Below are 20,596 nucleotides of genomic sequence, written 5' to 3'. Positions count from 1 at the left end.
CAGTGATGTCGTCAGACGACTGTGGGTGACCTGGTGAAGACTGGGGTCATTAACCAGTACGTGGTTCAGGATGCCGTCTCCCCTAAACTGCCTTCCCATCTCAACAGTAAATATCCCATAGTTTGTTAGACTTACAGTTGTTAGAATATTGTCCTCCTGAAATCTGACCAAGCAACTCAACTCCTTTACTATTCTATATATTTTCCAGGTTTCAAGGCTACACTGAGAAGCCAGGGTCCATTGTGCATCCTGGAACACTTCGGCACTGGTTACACTGTGCTGCAGTGAGTAGCTACATTTACCCAAATTATTTTGTTTTTCTTAAACTTGCCTCAACTATGATGTAATTTCTCAGGTTCTGACCCATGTTGCATTCTATTATATGTCACAGGCACTGCCATAAAGTGGACATGGGTGTGAAAGAGGACACCCGGGAGTTACTCATACAAGGTCAGTGTTTGTGATGGTGTGTGTTGAAATGTCTTTCAATTTATTCACATGATGGCATACCAGTGCCTGCTAGTGCTCACTATTCAGCCAACGTTCTCATCCGTATTTCATTGTTTTCTCTGTTAGTGTTGGGTGGCCTGGCCGTCTCCCTGCCCTCCCTCCTCAACGCCTCACTCACTGAAATCCTGGAGAGTGACTCTTAGAGGCAGAGTATCATCACTGCACCCAGTAAGGTAGGTCCTTCTGCACCCAGTCATATTTGAATATGTGGGCTTATAGCATGCTCTATAGTCAATTAATACATCCCAGTGATGAGATAATGGCAAGTATGAGCCAATCAGGCTGAGTGTGTGCACCTTCCTCCCGATTGGTGGGTAATCTTGGCAGTGTGGCGAAGATTGGCTGCTCTGCTGTAAGGGCCTACCTAAAGTAAACTAGCAGCCCTTCTCACCCTCTGCCCATCCCAGAGACATGGGAGAACGCAGGATGAAAGCTGCTGAAAGTGTTTGTCTGAGGACACAACTCCTCGTTGATGGCCTTTGCTATGGCTATGACATCTTCCTTTGGTAATCTGAGGGCATTTAGAAATCTTAGTGACAGCTATGCAGTGGCCTCAACATTCAGTAAAGTCACCAACACTTCTGTGCTGGTTTGAAGTGAATTGTCCCTCAACATCAGATCCCCATTTGATTGTCATTCTCTCAAGCCCCCAGAAATTATTTGTATGGTTTTATTTACAGCAAAAACCAGTTAAGTTTTTGAAGGAAAGGAGACTAGGCGATAATCACTTCCTCTGGGATTACTGAGCGGTCCTCATGTCCTCTGTGATTTCTCTCCCCAGGCTCTGCCCCTGAACAGGTACAGTGAAGTGATGGGGTTGGCAGTGGGAAGGCTGATGGACAAATACATCAATGTGGTCGAGAGTGCCATCCAGCTTCTGGCTGCCTTCATCGCATACAACCCCTACAGCTGCAAGGTGCGAGCGCACACGAACAACCACTACTGTGAAGTACACACACAACACAGTGTCTTACAATTGTTTCTTTCATCTGTAGTTGAGCAGTGCTGACCTGAAGAAACCCCTGGAGAAGGAGACGGATAAACTCCGAGAGCTTAGAGAGAGACTGCAGGAAAACGCACCTGGTAAATTATACACACCACCTTTTAGATGTATCTTTTATATAATGCCCAATGATGAGACCAAGGCGAATGCGAGCCAACTGAAAGAGGGTTGGGATCTCTCGTCTCGATTGGCTGGTAATCTTGGCAGTGTAGTGGAGATTGGCTGCTCTGCTGTAAGGGCCGGCCTACAGTGACTTGGCCCCACCCACATGTTTCTCCCGTTAAAGAAACATGGTAGAGAATAGTGGGAGGGTGCTGACAGTGTGACTGATGTGTGTTTGTCTGTATGTGTGAGGCAGGGAGAACCTCTCCTCAATATTCAGTTGGCCTTGAGCGCTCTTCTTTGTTAAGCTGAGGGCTTTGTAACAATAGAAATATAATCTGTTCATTCTGATCTCCTCTGCCTCTTTTGTCCAAACTATATTTATTATTATAGGGAAACTCTGTTCATTCTTTTTCATTTTTTTTCTCTCCCTTAATCCACTGATGCAGTCCCAAAATGTTTTGCATGTCAATAGTCGAGTTTTGAAATTATTGGACTTTCAAGAAGCAGTGTCACCAGCCACATCATCATGATGCAATATTATTTTATTGTTGATTTCCCATTTAACCATTTTTCCTTTGGTCTCTCCGTCCAGTGGCAGTGATCAAAGCCTCTGAGCTGTGGGCCGCTATGGAGCCTGAGCTGCTCCTCGCGTTCTATTCATTCTATTTCTATCAATTTAATGCTATCTGATAGTCTAGATCAGATGGATAACTTTTGAAAAACACTGCCCAGGGCACTAGATTTGTAACAAATCAGGATCAACTGTTTATAGAAGTGAGATTCCAAGCTGAACTCTTCAGTCATCACATAACTGATTGTTTGTGTGTCAGGAATGCAGTGCGTCTGTGTGTGCGAGCCCACAGCCGGTTCCTAGAGTCTGAGATGTTCTCGTCTCTGACCACTCTCACCCCCGAGAGAGACTCTCTTGGACACACTGGCCCTGCTCTTCAAAGGTACTGAACTCTGTCCGTCAATCACATCACGAAGAACGTGTATTGGTTAAGTGTAGGAGATAGAAAGTTAGCATTCTGAAAATGTTGGGTCATTTAGTGAATGCTCTTATCTAGAACTGACTTACAGTAAGTGCACTTTGAAAGAACCGCATAATACAAGTCTAGTAAGTAAACTTTTCAGAACTAACCAGCACCCTGCTGAAAGAGTCGTAATCACTCAATCAAAACACTTTCGTATCGATTAAACAAATGATTCAGTACCAAGCTTTCAAAAACAAGTGGTGAAATCAGTGCTAGAATAAGAGTATTATATAACCAATCAAAATGTAATTAAGGGCAATCTAGTGCTGTGGGGCTTTCAGCGGTGTAGGAGGTGTAGTTCTAGATGACAGCATTACTGATGGAGTGGGTGATAATGTTTTCTACTGGTGAATCACCCAAACCTAGCTCTAACACCTGAACTAACACTGGTCCTCATTTTAGACCACTATTTTGTTCAATCATGTGGACTAGAACAAATGTCTACTCACACTGGCAAGAGTTAAGATTAAGATGTTCACATCTGCTCTCAGGAGAACATTTTTTAAATCTGACACCTCTGTTCCTCCCCAGGTCCTGACCAGGACTCCTCTGAGGTCAGAGGCGACCTGCCTTCCACCCCCCAGAAGGAGGGAGCAGGGGATGGGGGGGTGGAAGGGGTGGAGGAGAGCGAGCTGAAGAAACAGGAGATGCTGTTGCAGTATCTGAGACACTGAGAGCTTTGCCCTGCAGGTGGAGAGAGCCATTGCTGTCATCAACACCATGCTCTACTGGAAGACTACCTCAGGTACAAACACACCTCATCTTACCTACACCCGCATTACCTTTATCACCTGCACGGTCAACATCTCACCCCAATGACTCCATGCGTGTTCTGAGACAATGTAATGTGTGGGGTATTGAGGAATGAATGTGTCTGTGGTCCAGGAGGTGGTGCAGTTCTGTGTGACAGTATGCGAGTTCAGTGTGGCGAACTCTCTGACTGGCGTGAGGAAGATGCTGCCTCTGGTCTGGTCTACTGGCGCTGCCATTAAAGATGCTGTGGTGCAGGCCTACAGACACACCTACCTCAACCCCCAGGGAGACAACACCAGGTACGCTGTCACACCTTCAAACTGTTGCCACAGGCACCTTCTATCAACCCCCTCAGGTCCCTCGATCCCACTACCAATTGCAGATAGTTAAGTTACTTTTGAAATGGTAATGTCTTCCCATGTGAAACTGCGAAGCAGTGCTGGTGACATTAAAATGGTATAGAGAGTAAATGGAACTGTCTTGTCTGCTGAAACAGCCTTCGTGGGAACCTGCAATCTTCATTCCAGCACCCCAGCCATTTCCCCGAAGAGGTTTCAACTCAGGCTGTGTTTAGACATGCAGCCCAATTCTGATCTTATTTTCACTAATTGGTCTATTGACCGATTGGATCAGCTCTGAAAATGTGAAAATATTTGTGATTGGTCAAAAGACCAATTAGTGCAAAAATATCCATCAGAATTGGACTGCCTGTGTGAACACACCCTGTTACATTTTCTGCTGTGAATTTGTTAATCTTGCTCTCACCAGTACATTGCTGCTGAAAGAGATGCAGACTCAAGGTGGGAAATTGTGCGATTGATCTAAGAACAATGTCTTGGAGCGACTTCATCAACCTCCAATGGGCTCTGCTCTGGTGCCTGACTCTCTCCCTATCAGGGCTAAAGCTCAGACTCTAGTGGACAGTCTGTCTGAACTGATGGTGGAGATGCCTCTCTGGGGACAATCCAGTGTCTGGAGGAGATGGTAATAAGAGAAACTCACTCTTTTATTATCAATCCTGTAATCAGTACTACCCAGTGATTGAGTTAGCCCTTACTCTTTACTGATTACTCTATCCATCCTGTCATCAATAATTAACCCCGTTCTCTCTCTCATCTAATCTGTTCCAACACCACCTCTCTCTTGTCGTCCCAGGTCCTGGAGTTTTTTGGTGGTGGCAGCAGCCTGCAGTCCACGGTGGTGCAGGTTCTGTGGGAGAGGTTCACTGGCAAACGAGAGACCTCCAGCCTGCACAGACGAGCAGCAGTGCTGCTTCTGGGAATGGCTGCACGGTAAGGCCCACACACACACAAACACAAGTTCTAACTCCACACCTCTGTCTTTAAGTCCCCTTTGACTTCTTGCCCAATGATGAGACCAAGGCGAATGCGAGCCAATTGAACGAGGGGGTTGGGTTCTCCCTTGTCTTGATTGGCCGGTAATCTTGGCAGTGTAGCGGAGATTGGCTGCTCTGCTGTAAGGGCCGGCCTACAGTGACTTGGCCCCACCCACATTTTTCTCCCGCTGAAGCAACACGATAGAGAACAGTGGGAGGGTGCTGACAGTGTGACTGTTAATCTGAGGCAGGGAGAAACCCACCTCTCCTCCATATTCAGGAGTCCATGAGCTCTTATTTTGTTAATCTGAGGGCTTCTACCCCTGTGTGTCTTTCGGAGGGGTTGGGTTTAAAGCGGAAGTAACATTTCAGTTGGACCTTGTGGGCAATTGACCAATACATTGATCTTAATCTTTGTTTAATATGAGACTGATCCAAGTTAAGTTTTGCAATTTTAGACTTCGCTAAGTTTTTCTTTTCTTTTTCAGTTCGGGGGCACCAAGTCTACACCCTTTTGTCGGTAATTGGTAAAAGGGAGGGATTCTTCAATAGTCTATCATTCAACGAGAGACGACCCATTCTCATGCACATTTTTTCATCGAGAAATACTTCAGTAAACATCTTAGATGCAAAAACAAAAGGATATCTTCAGCATAAACTCAGGAAATCGGTCATTAATTTTGACGTTATCTTAGATGAATTCAGACTATTTTGAGGAAGTGTACTGGCTACGGCGTCTCAAAATGGACAAACAGTACTATTGACGCTTTTTTCTTGTTCGGGTGAATGTCTTTTAAGGGAGTATGCAATCACTCATTTGGCTAGCCAACCTGAAGCATGCTAGCGCCTTTAGTGTCTGAATAGGAGCACAGCAGAGTACACTGACTTCTCTGCATTGAGTCGAAGTCACGACCACATATAAATCTGGGCTCACCGCCAGGGTTTTCAATGAACAAGCGTTGTAAACACACATTCGGTCTCCTTCGAAGATTGAAAGACAGTCACTGCCGGAGGGGGGGGGACTGAGACTATCTGTAGTCCACCCACACTGTACTGGACAATACCGTGCCGCCTCTTTCCACACAGGCAGCATTCATAACCTGTTTAATCCTCCCCTCATATCCTCCCACCCTCCCTCCCACACACACGTTATCTCTCATAGACTGGGACCATGTGTGTGTTTTGCGGAGGGCCGAGCACCGACGAGATGATTGATTCATCTGGATTAAATTTGATTGATTGATTTGATTGATTAAATGACGTAGTTTACTACTGTTGTGTGTAGACATAGCAGTGAATTTACATACTGCCAGGAACCTCATTTGTGCACCACACACTAAAGTTACTGTGTGTAATAGCATGTTTGTATGCACGTTCTTGTATTAGATGTGGCATTTTTAGGTTGCGTGTTCAGGGTGTAGACTAATGTAATTGTGTGTTTCTCTGTGTAGAGCAGAGAGGGAGGTGGTCCTCAGTAATCTGGACACTGTGCTCTGGGAGAGAAGTTTACTGAAGACTTCCTACTGGCCAGAGACTCTTATCACCATCTGTAACATCACTGACCATGTCAGGGTAAGACCCCACACGTAGATTCCCGGCCTAGACTTTCTAGAGGTCTAGGGCTGTCCCAGACTAAAAAGAAACTCTTGGTTGACCAAAAGTTGCCTGTTCTTTCGACCAATCAATTGGTTTATATTTAAAGTAGTGTATTCTAAAAATGTGTGTGTATCACACCCTATGTGTTTGAATAAAATCAACTATACTGAACAAAAATATAAACATGTAAAATGTTGGTCCTTTTTTCATGAGCTGAAATAAGATCCCCAAAAATGTCCATATGCAAAAAAACTTGTTTTGAGGAAGTGTGCAATTGCCCTGCTGAATGTCCACCAGAGTTTTTTTGAATGTTAATTTATCTACCATAAGCCGCCTCCAATGTTGTTTTAGAGGATTTGGCAGTACATCCAACTGGCCTCACACCTGCAGACCATATGTTATCACGCCAGCCCAGGACCTCCACATCCAGCTTCTTTACCTGTGGGATCATCTGAGGGGGAGGTGGGATGCTGAGCAATATTTCGGTTTTTAATTGTGAGGAAAAATGTTTTCTGATTGGCTGGGCCTGGTTCCGTAGTGTGTGGACCTATCTATGCCCACCCATCATGGCTGGACATCTTCCCAGTCCTGTTAGATTAGTGTTTTCTACCTGTTTAGAACTGTATAACAACACTAAATTGTAAGTAATACCAGAGTCTATTCTAACAAAAATCTAAAGCCTTTAATACAGCATAGCAAAGATTTTAAATTTCACAAATGTGGCTGCTTTTATCTGACATTCTGGTTGTATGAGGTTTGGTGCTCATGGAGTCTTCAATAGCCTACTGATTCCAACTGGCAACAAACAGGATTTCTGTAGATGTGGATGATTTATGATGCCAGGCACCTTTTAAGTTACGCTATGGGTTATATATCTTCATTGGTTTCCTCAAGGGCTGTTTTCTCTTCTCCTTACTCTGCTTCTGCCGCATTGTTCTCAACACCAATATGCTGGTTAACTTCGCTGTTATGCACATTGCAACATAAAGGGAAAGGTGCCAATTCAACGGTGCACTGGAGATTACGTTTCAGAACCGCATTGAGTGAGAACGCATTTGTTATAAAATATTGTATTTATTAGTGTTGCACCATTTTCTTACAAAATAAATAAAATCAAACTTTATTTGTCATATGCACAAGTGTAGACCTTACTGTGAAATGCTTACTTATAGGCCCAAATGGACTAAAGTAAAAAAAAAAAATATATATATATATATTCAAAGTAACACCGTAAGAATAACGAGGCTATATACAGGGTATACAGGTACCATTACCGAGTCAGTGTGTGGGTGTACAGGTTAGTTGAGGTAATTTGTACATGTAAGTAGGGGTGAAGTGACTATGCATAGATAATAAACGAGTAGTAGCAGTGAACAAAAGGGAGGGGGGGGTTTAATGTAAGTAGTCTGGTGATTTTATTAATTGTTCAGCAGTCTTATAGCTTGGGGGTAGAAGCTGATGAGGAGCCTTTTGGTCCTAGACTTGGTGCTCCGGTACTGCTTGCCGTGCGGTAGCAGAGGGAAGTCTATAACTTGGGTGACTGGAGTCTCTGACAATTGCAAGGTCTTTCCTCTGACTCTGTCGGTTATAGAGGTCCTGGATGGCAGGAAGTTTGGCTCCAGTAATGTACTGGGCCGTTCGCCCTAACCTCTGTAGCGCCTTAAGTTCAGATGCCGGGCAGTTGCCATACTTGGCCGTAATGCAACTGGTCAGGATGATCTCGACGGTGCAGCTGTAGAACCTTTTGAGGATCTGGGGTACCATGTCAAATATTTTCAGTCTCCTAAGGGGGAGAAGGTTTTGTCGTGCCCTCTTCACGACTGTCTTGGTGTGTGTGGTCCATGATAGTTTGTTGATGTGGACACCAAGGAACTTGAAGCTCTCGCTCCGCTACAGCCCCGTTGATGTTAATGGGGGCCTGTTCGGGACGCTCCGCTACAGCCACGTTGATGTTAATGGGGGCCTGTTCGGGATGCTCCGCTACAGCCACGATGTTAATGTTAATGGGGGCCTGTTCGGGACGCTCCGCTACAGCCACGTTGATGTTAATGGGGGCCTGTTCGGGACGCTTTTTCCTGTAGTCCACGATCAGCTCCTTTGTCATACCATTTACAATTTCTGTAGCTCATGTCTTAGTGATGTACTGTGCCTTCCCTGTGGCATCTGCAACGGATTAGTCCACTGAGACTGGTGGGAATCAGACGGGTGTCTTGTGCATCATGAAAAATAAAGATATTTGCAACTGCTTGACTAAAGAAATATCTGTTGACCAACAGCCTAGACGAAACAATCTACCAGGTGACTATAGACGTTTGAATGTTTAAAGTGTGTAAAGTGATTGATTTGTCCCTCCCCAGCAATCTAAAGGAGCTCCATTCAGACTGCCTCAGGACAACCAGCTCTTTACCTTCCTCACACAGGCCATCGCTGAAGGTGTGTGTGTGTGTGTGTACACACGCACACATCATCTCTTGAGTGGGAGAATGTAGTGTCTTTGCCCCTGACTGTGTGTCTAGTCCCGCCCCAGGTGTGGTGATGGCGGACCCTCATTGGCAGAGCTTCATGGAGCAGGCTTGTCCGTCTGCTGTACTTCCTGTCCGAGTCCCCAGCTCTGCTCCCGCCGCCTCCAGCGCTGCTCCTGCCTGCTATTGGATCAGATCGCGGAGGGCGGGGAGATATTAGCAAACAAGGATATCAGCCAGTTGCATCTCAGGACCCTGAGGAGCAGGGAGAACAAGGTGAGAGACAGAGTGGATATTTATTTAGAAAGTTGGTGCACTGTGGTAAAACAACTTCTCTAAGTATGAATAGCTCATTCTCCAGTTGTCTGGTGCTCTTTTAAATCAAATCAAATCAAATCAGTGCCTAGTTGTTGTGCCTAGTTGTTGGAACTCTGCCAGTGTTGTAGTGTATTATGATGACCCAGTATTTTGTATAGGTACTTTATGATTAGTACGGCGTTTATAGTGATGTGTCCCTCTAGTCCCTGCGGTGAGCTGCGTGTCTCTGGCCCAGCTGCTGTCTCTGTGTGGCTGTGTGGCGTTCTGGCAGGTGTCCCACCTGGAGCGCAGCGTCAGCTCTGAGCTGCGGGAGATGAGAGACAGAAGAGAAGGCGCCCTCCCGTAAGGCCAAGGTCAGTCTGGACATGGAATGCGAACACAATGTTTGATGTCCAGTATTTTTATACAACCCAAGCCAATAATTCACATAATGGTCAATCATGAGATTAGGATACTACAAACTTAGTGGTAATGAGACTGCTGGGTTTATACACGTGTTCTGAGTTTAAGGAGCTTTTACTATTCGTGTCAAATTGATTGTCATTGCGTTTCATAAACCAAATGTTATCAGAACAGGATGTTGATTAGTGAAGAGGCCACGTGAGTCTCCTGGTGAGCAGGATTGTCTTGCCAATCAGGAACTTTTCTCCCTGGGAAACGCTTGATGAGTTTAATTTTGGTCTTGCAACACAGTGATTGACAGGTCTTGATGATTCTTCCCATCAGGGGGCTAAGTACAACAGTTAACCTTTTCCTAATTACTCCTTTCGATTAAATCGCTCTAACTTTCCAGGAGACTAGACATGAACGGAGTTCTTAATCAACTTTCATGATCCATGTTTCCCACAGCAAGCGGCCAATGACAGTTCTGTGGAGGAAGAACTTGGGTTGATGGGTGCTTCAGCTGGGGACACGGAGGCTGAGCTGATCAGGAAGATCTGTGAGACTGAGCTGCTGGCTGGTAAGAAAGGCTTAACTTTTTTTTTAACTAAGTCAATTTTCCTGGTGTGCTTTAATTGCCTTAAACCACATCCCTTCCCCCCCAGAGGAGAGCCTGTTGTGCTCGTTCCTGCTGGTGAGGGTGTGTAGTTCCCCAGGCAGATACTGCCACCCCCAGCTCACGACAGCTGCCTGCCTGGCCCTCTCACAGTACTTGATGATCAGGTCAGACTACACCCCAGACTACCTTTGTTTTTCTGTAATTTTCCTTTGCGTGGCTGTGGTGTCTCTCTTTGTCAACCTCTGTTCCCTCTCTGTCAGTGTGTGAGGAGCACATCTGTCTCCTGTTCCCGGTGCTGGAGCTTTCCTCTCTGCCCTTCATCAGGGTCAACGCCATCATCGGCCTGGGATACCTCACCGTCCGCTTCCCCAACATCCTTTAGCCCTGGACCCAGAACCTCTATACCAGGTAATCCAAACACCTGGACCCAGAACCTCTATACCAGGTATTCCAAACACCTGGACTCAGAACCTCTATACCAGGTAATCCAAACAACTGGACACAGAGCCTCTGTACCAGGTAATCCAAACACCTGGACACAGAGCCTCTGTACCAGGTAATCCAAACACCTGGACACAGAGCCTCTGTACCAGGTAATCCAAACACCTGGACACAGAGCCTCTGTACCAGGTAATCCAAACACCTGGACACAGAGCCTCTGTACCAGGTAATCCAAACACCTGGACACAGAGCCTCTGTACCAGGTGTGAACCCCCACAAGCCACTGTCATTCAGTGACTAAATATTAACCAAGCAGTTAATAGAACTTATTTATAATTTAGAATATGGAAGGAGCAAACAAGCACGTCTTTATTTAATTACCCAGCTGTTTGTACTATGGATTGTGTGTCTTTTTTAATTTAGGTAAACATGGCCATTAGATGAGGATGGCTGAGGGCTACAAGCTCGTTCCATGTCTGGTTGTGTGCTAATGTTGTTCCTTCAGACGCTCCAGTCCTGCTGCTGCAGTCTACTGAACCAGTTGATCGAAAAACGTATTTCCATATGGTCAGAACAGAAAAAAAACATTGGGAAACATTGTAAAATGCTGTCATGTCCTCCACTAGCATTCTGACCTCTGCTATAGCGCGACAGTACATGGTACTGTGCTCTTCAGAACGCCAACCTCTCTTCTGGACTGTGGCAACCATGGGCTGCTCGCTCGTGCACTCTCAAATATAATTTTAACAGAAATAACTAAACTTTCTGTAAGGTATAGAACAACTTGAAGGTTCTGATTGTGTCCAGAACTACTTGTTGGTGGTATAATTATACAATGAGTAGATCGGAGGGAGAAAGGAGATCATTTCAGGTGATGCCATAGGTTATACTCCGTAGGAAGGATGGGGACTTAATTGAAGAAAGCTTAATGATGATTGCTGGTTGTTCTTCCCACATTGAGATGCACTGAAGCCATACCCCCTCCCCCATTGAAAGTTTAATTACAATTCGTTATCTCTTCATTCCACTAGTTCTGTTTGTCTTTGTATAGTGCTAATTATGATGCTTGGTTATTCTTACGTTTGAGGTGTTTCAGATGAATAGTGTTTTCCAGGCTTTTCACTATGAACACTAATCCCCAGGTTTTTCCTCATGGTAAGTGTTTTGTAGCAGTCAGTAATTGTCTCCCACACACCTCCATTGTGTTTGGTCTCCTCAAAGACAGACAGCCCTCCCTGGGGGAGGACTGATAAGGGTATTAAACATGATTTTTACTCTAATGGTAATGCACTGTTTTACATGCCTAGTTAATTATACTGAAGCTGTGGCTTATGACCATCTACTGTATAGCAGACCACACACCCGGCGAGTCCAGTTCCTCTGGAAAACATTCTAATCCACGTCTGGAGGTGAAGTTGCTTATTTTGTTCACCTGGCCTCATCCCTTCCCAGTGTATGTGGTTAATTCCCCTGTTTAGAACAATGGAGGCCGGGGAGACACTGCAGCCTTTTGTCTTAGTGCTCCCTCAGAGTAGAGGCCCTCTACCTCCCACACGTACATCTGAAATGACTGCAGAGGATTATGGTCAGGGGTATTGGCATCGACGCCTCCATGTCCAATGTATGGCTGGTCGTATTCTCACCCAGGTAATCGATTGCTTAATCTGTCATGTCATTGATTGGCCAGTCTCTGTCTTTCATGGTATCCCAGCTGATCCTGATTAGAGAAGAAATCTGCATGCCATTTTTAAATATTTTATATTTTATAATATTTAGTTTCATCATATAACATGTCTCCCCCTGCCCAGGCTGAGTGACAAGAACCCGGCGGTGAGGCAGACTGCAGTGACTGTTCTGACCCAGCTAGTGCTGAAGGTCAAAGATCAGGTCAGCAAGGTGGCTGTACTGCTCATCGACCCCCAGACACACATCACCAGCCTCGCACTCAACTTCTTCAACGAAGCTCGCCTCCAAGGTACACACACAGCGTTAATTCCAGGCATGTCTATTTGATTGGAAAATAGTGCCTTCGGGAAGTTTTCAGCCCCTTGACTTTTTCCACAATTTGTTTCGTTGCAGCCTTATTCTAAAATGTTTTATTTTTATTTAATCCAATCTACACACTACTCCATAATAATGCAAAAACAGGTTTTTAAACACCTTATTTACATAAGTATTAAGACCCTTTGCTGAGACTTGAAATTGAGCTCATGTGCATCCTGTTTCCATTGATCAGCCTTGATGTTTCTACAACTTGATTTGAGACAGCCTGTGGTAAATTCAATTGATTGGACATAATTTGGAAAGGCACACACCTGTCTATATAAAGTCCCATATCTGCATGTCAGAGCAAACACCAAGCCATGAGGTCGAAGGAATTGTCTGCAGACCACAGAGACAGGATTGTTTCGAGGCACAGATCTGGGAAGGGTACCAAAAAATGTCTGCGGCATTGAAGGTCCCCAAGAACACAGTGGCCTCCATTCTTAAATGTAAGAAGATTGAAACCACCAACACTCTTCCTAGAGTTGGCCACCTGGCCAAACTGAGCAATCGGGGAAGAAGGGCCTTGGTCAGGGAGGTGACCAAGAACCCAATGGTCACTCTGACAGAGCTCCAGAGTTCCTCTGTGGAGACGAGAGAACCTTCCAGAAGGACAACCAGGACTCCACCAATCAGGCCTTTATGGTAGAGTGGCCAGACGGAAGCCACTCCTCAGTAAAAAGCACATGACAGCCTGCTTGGAGTTTGCCAAATGGCACCTAAAGAACTCTTGACCATGAAAAAACAATATTCTCTGGTCTGAAACCAAGTTTGAACTCTTTTGCATGAATGCCAAGTGTCACATCTGGAGGAAACCTGGCACCATCCCTACGGTGAAGCATGGTGGCAGCATCATGCTCATCATGCTGTGGGAATATTTGTCAGCGGCAGGGACTGGGAGACTAGTAAGGATAGAGGGAAAGATGAACAGAGCATTGTGGAGATTAGAGGTCGACCGATTATGATTTTTCAATACTGATTATCGGAGGACCAAAAAAAGCCGATACCGAATAATTGGACGTTTTTTTAATATATATATATATATATATATATAACTTTTATTTGGTTGTAATAATGACAATTACAACAATACTGAATGAACACTTATTTTAGCTTAATACATCAATCAAATCAATTTAGCCTCAAATAAATAATGAAATGTTCAATTTGGTGTAAATAATGCAAAAACAAAGTGTTGGAGAAGAAAGTACAAGTGCAATATGTGACATGTAAAAAAGCTAACATTTAAGTTCCTTGCTCAGAACATGAGAACATATGAAAACATGAGTCTTCAATATTCCCAGGTAAGAAGTTTTAGGTTGAGGTTATTATAGGAATTATAGGACTATTTCTCTCTACCATTTGTATTTCATATACATTTGACTATTGGATGTTCTTATAGGCACTTTAGTATTGCCAGCGTAACAGTATAGCTTCCATCCCTCTCCTCGCCCCTACCCGGGCTCGAACCAGGAACACATCGACAACAGCCACCCTCAAAGCATCGTTACCCATCGCTCCACAAAAGCTGTGGCCCTTGCAGAGCAAGGGGAACAACTACTCCAAGTCTCTGAGCGAGTGGCGTTTGAAAGGCTATTAGCGCGCACCCCGCTAACTAGCTAGCCATTTCGCATCGGTTACACCAGCCTAATCTCGGGAGTCAATAGGCTTGAAGTCATAAACAGCTCAATGCTTGAAGCACAGCGACGAGCTGCTGGAAAACGCACAAGTGCTGTTTGAGTGAATGCTTACGAGCCTGCTGCTGCCTATCAAATCATAGACTTAATTATAACATAACACACAAATGAGCCTTTGGTCATTAATATGGTCAAAATCCAGAAACTATCATTTTGAAAACAAAACGTTTTCTTTCAGTGAAATACGAAACTGTTCCATATTTTATCTAACGGATGGCATCCCTAAGTCTAAATATTGCTCTTACATTGTACAACCTTCAATGTTATGTCATGTACAATTCTGGCAAATTAATTCCGGTCTTTGTTAGGAATAGATGGACTTCACACAGTTCACAACGAGCCAGGCAGCCCAAACTGCTGCATATACCCTGACTGCTTGCACGGAACGCAAGAGTAGTGACTCAATTTCCCTAGTTATAAGAAATTCATGTTAGCATGCAATATTAACTAAATATGCAGGTTTAATAAATATACTTGTATATTGATTTTAAAGAAAGGGATTGATGTTTATTGTTAGGTACACGTTGGTGCAACGACCGTGCTTTTTTCGCAAATGCGCTTGTTAAATCATCACCCATTTGGCGAAGTAGGCTGTGATTCGATGAGAAATGAACAGGCACCGCATCGATTATATGCAACGCAGGACACGCTAGATAAACTAGTATCATCAACCATGTGTAGTTAACTAGTGATTTATTTTATTTTTTACAAGATAAGTTTAATGCTTAGCTAGCAACTTACCTTGGCTTCTTGCTGCCCTCACGTAACAGGTAGTCAGCCTGCCACGCAGGCTCCTCGTGGAGTGCAATGTAAGGCAGGTGGTTAGAGCGTTGGACTAGTAACCGGAAGGTTGCAAAAACGAATCCCCAAGCTGACAAGGTGCAAATCTGTCGTTCTGCCCCTGAACAAGGCAGTTAACCCACCGTTCCTAGGCCGTCATTGACAATTAGAATGTGTTCTTAACTGACTTGCCTAGTTAAATAAAGGTATTTATTATTTATTTTTTAAAATCGGCCACAATCGGTGGGCAAAAATACAGATTACAGATTATGAAAATTTGAAATCGGCCCTAATTAATCAGCCATTCCGATTCATCGGTCGACCTCTAGTGGAGATCCTTGACGAAAACCTGCTCGGGACAAGTCTCAATGTCCTTGAGTGGCCCAGCCGGAGGCCGGACTTGAACCCAATCAAACATCTCTGGAGAGACATGAAAATAGCTGTGCAGCAACGCTCCCCATACAACCTGACAGAGTTTGAGAGAATCTGCAGAGAAGAATGGGAGACACTCTCCAAATAAAGGTGTGCCAAGCTTGTTGCATCATACCCAAGAAGATTCAAGGCTGTCATTGCTGCCAAAGGTGTTTCAACAAAGTACTGAGTAAAGGGTTTGAACACTTATTTAAATGTCAGATTTCAGGTTTTTATTTTTAATAAATTAGGAAACATTTCTAAACCTTTTTTTGCTTTGTCGTATTGTGTGTAGATTTGATTTAATTTTCAATTTCATCAAATTTGGGATAAGGCTGTAACGTAACAATGTGTGAAGTTGTGGTCTGAATGCACAAAAAATCTGTGTTTGTGTATTGGGGACCTTTTTACATAGACTGAGTGTAATGGATCCTCCAATGTTTGAAACCAGACAGTGGCCTCCTCTCCTCCCAGGACAATGCCATCTACAACCTGCTCCCAGACATCATCAGCAGACTGTCAGACCCAGAGAGAGCCATGAATGAGGAAGACTTCCACACCATCATGGAGTGGTGTCCACACTGAGCTGTGTGCCTTTTCTGCTCTCACTGTGTGTACAGTCTTCTGCGCTCACTGTGTGTAGTGTGTCTTGCAGGGAGTCATTGTTCTGTTATTCAAATACCGGCGAGCGGCGGCTTTAATAATCTAAGGGCTACTTAACCTGTGTGTCTGTCGCCCACTGTGTTCTCTCCCAGGCTTTACACACTCTGGATGACTTGGCATGCTGGGGTCACATTGTGACTCTGGTTTGAAACCTGTTGTGCTGAATAACATGGAAATGGGATGCTAATATGTGAGTGGTGTTTTAATGCCTTATTTTAATGTTTCCTTCTTTGTCTCTGTTTTCAGGCAGCTGTTTTCCTACATCACTAAGGAGAGACAGACTGAGTCTCTGGGGGAGAAGCTGTGTCTGCGCTTCAGCACAGCAAAGTGAGCAGCCTGTCTTCCCCTCGCTTTTCCCATCTAATTTCTATTCTCCCGCTCTGTGTCATAACGGCTGGCACTAGTTCCTCTCAGTCTCAGGAGTATTCTGAGGCCTGGGTCGTCTGTTCAGCGAACTCTGGGCCAACTCTCCCTCTTTCTGGCTCGTCATTCAAAGCGCAGACCTCCACAGAAAGGGCATTTTCGATTAAGCAACAGACAGTGAATCAGCGAGACCATGGTTTTAGAATGATTTCTTCAAATGTCAGGTCAGACTTCCTCTTCTTGAAAGACTGTTGTAAGTGGATAATCAAATTTCCTAATTTCCCCCCACTTATCTCTCCCAGACTGAGCGTCAGTGGTGTGAGCTGGCCGTGTCTCTCTGCTGTCTGTGTGAGCGAGGGCTGAAGAGGCTCCAGCAATGTTGGGAGTGTTAGTGACAAGCTAACTGAGACAGGAGTCTACCAGCCTCTCCTCTCCATCACTGCTAAGCTACGCCGAGGTGCCAAGCCACAGCTCAAGGTACAGATGATAGTGGTCGTATGTATTGACTGACAGAATAGTTTCTCAGTTGTTCAGACCACGTAACACCCTTAGCCCCCAATTCAGATATACATAATAAACTTGGGACAAGTGCGAGACTATGCATTATCCTGACTCTGACTATCTAGACTGATTTCTTGACTGTGCCCCTAAATGAATACACATGCTGGGTCTTATTCTGATTCTTCTCTCTGTGTCCAGGTGGAGGAGTTTGAGAAGCGTCTGACGGAGCCACACACGGGGGCTGGAGAATGTAGAGAGCCCTGAGATGGAGAAGAACCAGCCCGAGGGAGCTGGGCCCAGCCACTACCCAACAAGGGACGGGGTGGCAGGTCCAAGAGAGGTGAGTGCACGCACACGTGTAGTGACTTTTCTGGTAGACAGTGAATTTTTCCCTCCTGAATGCATTTCTTTTTGCCAATTACATAGACTTTAGCTAATGTTCCATGATTTTCTTTCTCTCCCCTCAAAGGTCAAGCCCTCTGTATCCAGTCACCACGACGATAGCTTTGTGACCCCTAAACCAACCCAGAAGTCCTCTAAGAAAGCTGTTATCACCTTCAGCAGTGACGAAGAGGAGGAAGGTATCTGCTCTTTCTAACAGTACAGTCTGTTTTAGTTAGTGTTGGCAGTGCTTTTCCGTTAAAGTGATGAATCAGTTGATATGCTTTCTGTGCTCTCAGTAGATTGTTGGTGCTGGCTTCTCAGGGTGGTGTCATGAAATGGCATTTGTTTTAATCTTTGCAATTTTATAGCATTTACTGTTGGGAAAAAAATCTGGTTAGTTGCTTGTCAAATTAACCCTGTCAATGTTACTGGTATTTGTTTGTTTTTACCCAATCAGATGCTGTCATGGCAGAGAGCGGGACACCTAAGGTGACCACACCCATCGCCCGCACCTCTCGACGTGCTCGTCTCCGACACTGATCTCCCTCTGCTTTTAGTTTGTCCTGTTCTATTGTTTTGTCGTCTTTTTAAATCATGTTTTCACTTTTTTAAGTGACTTTAAAATCTTTTAATGTTCCTCTAGTCAGCACTAAATACTTTGACTCAGTCTTTTTGTAGCGGAATCAAGACTTTAAAAAAAACCTTTGGTGTGAACCACACTACCTCTGTCATCCGTGTGTGTTTGCAAGTGGAGTCAGATTTATGCCCTCATTACAAGGAGTAATGAATGCCCTTCTCTTGCATTGTGTTTGGTCAGTGAAATAGTGTGTTCAGGTTGGATTGTCACAGCTTGGCTAGACACTGTTGCTACCGTTCTTACTCCTTCACTTTCTCTCCTCCATGCTCTCCTATATCTGCCAGCCCACCTGTTATTAAACCTGTTAAAAACAGTTTACCTAAATCCTCCTGAGACCCAGCAATTTTGTCCTCTAGTGGACATATAGTTCTTGGTCCGTATCTGAGGCCATACATGCTACTTTATGAAGTCTTGTTTGAGAGGACATTTGGCTTTTCAATTATGTCCATTGGGGGGTGTCATATTTATGTTTTGACCACTAAAGAGGACACTTTGGCACATACTAAGAAAAGTTTTAAAGTAACATGCTGTTTTCACCCCAAAACACTTGTGTAAAAAAAAATGTATCCTTTACCTTTTACCTGGTTCTCACCTGGTTTATGAAGAGCCTGACACCTGAACAAAATGGTAGCATGTTATTTTAGAGGTGGAAAAAAACACACCTATTAAGGAGAGCATGTTATTTTACGCAACTTCACTCCCTAATTGTCCCTCTGACACGTGCTCCATCTCTACCTCCTCCCCTCTCCCATGCTCTTTCTCTGCCTATGTTATGTTCCTCGGTCTCTCTCCTCCTTCACTGACATCGTCATGCGCTGTAACTTCACCCCCTCCCCTCTTTTGTAGCTAGTCTCTTCCCTCTCCTCTCGCCCACTCTATACCGCCCACTCTATACCGCCCACTCTATACCGCCCACTCTATACCGCTCCCTCTCTCCTTTTAAATGACACAGAAGTGCACTTCTGTTTTTGTGAGTTATGTAAAGGGAATAAACACCTTTTGCTGACTTCAGACTAACAATATAGTTTGACAACGTAGAGTTTCTAAACCCAATCTGACAGACATTTTGTGTTGGATGAAGACTTGTGAATATATTTCAGGGACTGGTGAGTAATGTTGGTGGCTGGTTTCTGTGGGGCGTGTCCAATCCAACGCCACTTTTTATTAGTAGTTCAATGGATTCCTGTCCAGTTTTTCCCTGGGGTTCCATTTTAGGAAATTCTGAACCTCTTAGTTGAAACAAGGTCAACCCATTCAGAGATGACCTAAACCAATGCCTGTACCAAGGGATATGGAAGATGTTTTTAGAAGGCAAGAGCTTGTCAAACTGCTTCATGATTTGTGTTCACTACATACTGTAAGAGGTATTACTGGAGAATGTTGCTGAATTTGCAAATCCATCCACAGCCAGACCTTACTGTCTGTAGGCCAGTGTTGTGTTCGAGACCACCTAAAGCAAGACTGAGCCCGGGTTCTCAGTCTTAAAATTCTTTATTATTTTCAATTATCTGATTTAATCTCTTCAGTTTTTGTTGGATAGCGTTAATGAAATGACAATCTCAGTACTGAATTTCCACAACATTTTTGATAACTAGGAGCTGGTCTGCAACTTCACCTGTTGACCGCTCCTGAAGATCTGGGTAAACTGTGCACAGGGGATCCGAAATTGGGATCTGAGTAAACCACGCTTATTATTGAGCAGCTTGACCCGACTATGATCTGAAAGGTAGCTGGCACGGGTGGCCACCAAAAAACGATATGAGGGGAAAATCAGTTACTCACCCACTCAATGACATAACATTGTCCTAACAGTTTTGATCTAGCTCCATGTTTTTAGCTTGCTACACAAATAGATACAGTAGCCTATTAGCCACGTTATGATTGACTTGTGATCATTACCCTTGCTAGTTTGATTGTATTGACATTCCCAGCCTTAGTTACATTTGTGCGTTTTTGTCCAGATTAGTCATTGAAACTGAAACAGTGCATCCTGAATGGAGGCAGCGAACAATGTACCAGGCCAGCTGTGATTTACAACCTGATAGTGTATTGGTGAATTATAATCATGCATCCATCTATTCTGGCAACAATGCCTTAGTATACCTCATGGAACAATGAGTCAGAGTTTAAAACCTCTTATAAAGTTGATTTTGTAGCATAAACTGGGAATTTACATTTATTGATATTATGATGTTTGTTTCAAATATGCAAAGTAGTTAACGCTGTCAGTTCCACTTTAGGTCACTGGTTACTTTGTGTGATAGTGAAATGTGTTTTGCAATGGGAAGTAATAGTTGTACATTTCGATTGGGAAACAATGGTTGTATTCTTGTGATTGGGACCTACTGATTTATTATGTCTGAGTTTATGGAGAGTTTGTCCTGTAACATCATGCTGTTTTGTGACTGCTGTCTTTCCATCGGCGCTATGCAGTGGTGTCGATGTGTTTGGAGAAGAAGTGGGTATTTTCTAATTTTGTCAATCTTCCCATAAGTCCCGCCCAGCAAAGGAAAGGCACCCTTTGTGAAAAATCCTGTTTTTTTTAAAGAGTTTTCTGTA

General features: G+C 44.2%; 3 non-coding genes and 1 pseudogene across 3 annotated transcripts; all 4 read left to right on the top strand.

Annotated features, from left to right (window-relative positions):
- The first annotated feature begins 6 nt into the window (after positions 1 to 6).
- On the top strand, positions 7 to 20,369 carry LOC112222508 (annotated as a pseudogene).
- On the top strand, positions 754 to 1,030 carry LOC112223192. The gene has a single exon (XR_002949260.1). It is a non-coding gene; the product is annotated as a small nucleolar RNA U85 (small nucleolar RNA).
- LOC112223196 lies at positions 1,637 to 1,932 on the top strand. The gene has a single exon (XR_002949263.1). It is a non-coding gene; the product is annotated as a small nucleolar RNA U85 (small nucleolar RNA).
- LOC112223197 lies at positions 4,769 to 5,057 on the top strand. Its single transcript, XR_002949264.1, has one exon. It is a non-coding gene; the product is annotated as a small nucleolar RNA U85 (small nucleolar RNA).
- Positions 20,370 to 20,596: the final 227 nt, after the last annotated feature.

Source organism: Oncorhynchus tshawytscha, linkage group LG23 (genome assembly GCF_018296145.1).
Source record: "Oncorhynchus tshawytscha isolate Ot180627B linkage group LG23, Otsh_v2.0, whole genome shotgun sequence".
Lineage (NCBI taxonomy): Eukaryota > Metazoa > Chordata > Actinopteri > Salmoniformes > Salmonidae > Oncorhynchus > Oncorhynchus tshawytscha.
The sequence above is the reverse complement of the archived record's forward strand: the minus strand, read 5'-3'. Positions and strand labels throughout refer to the sequence as shown.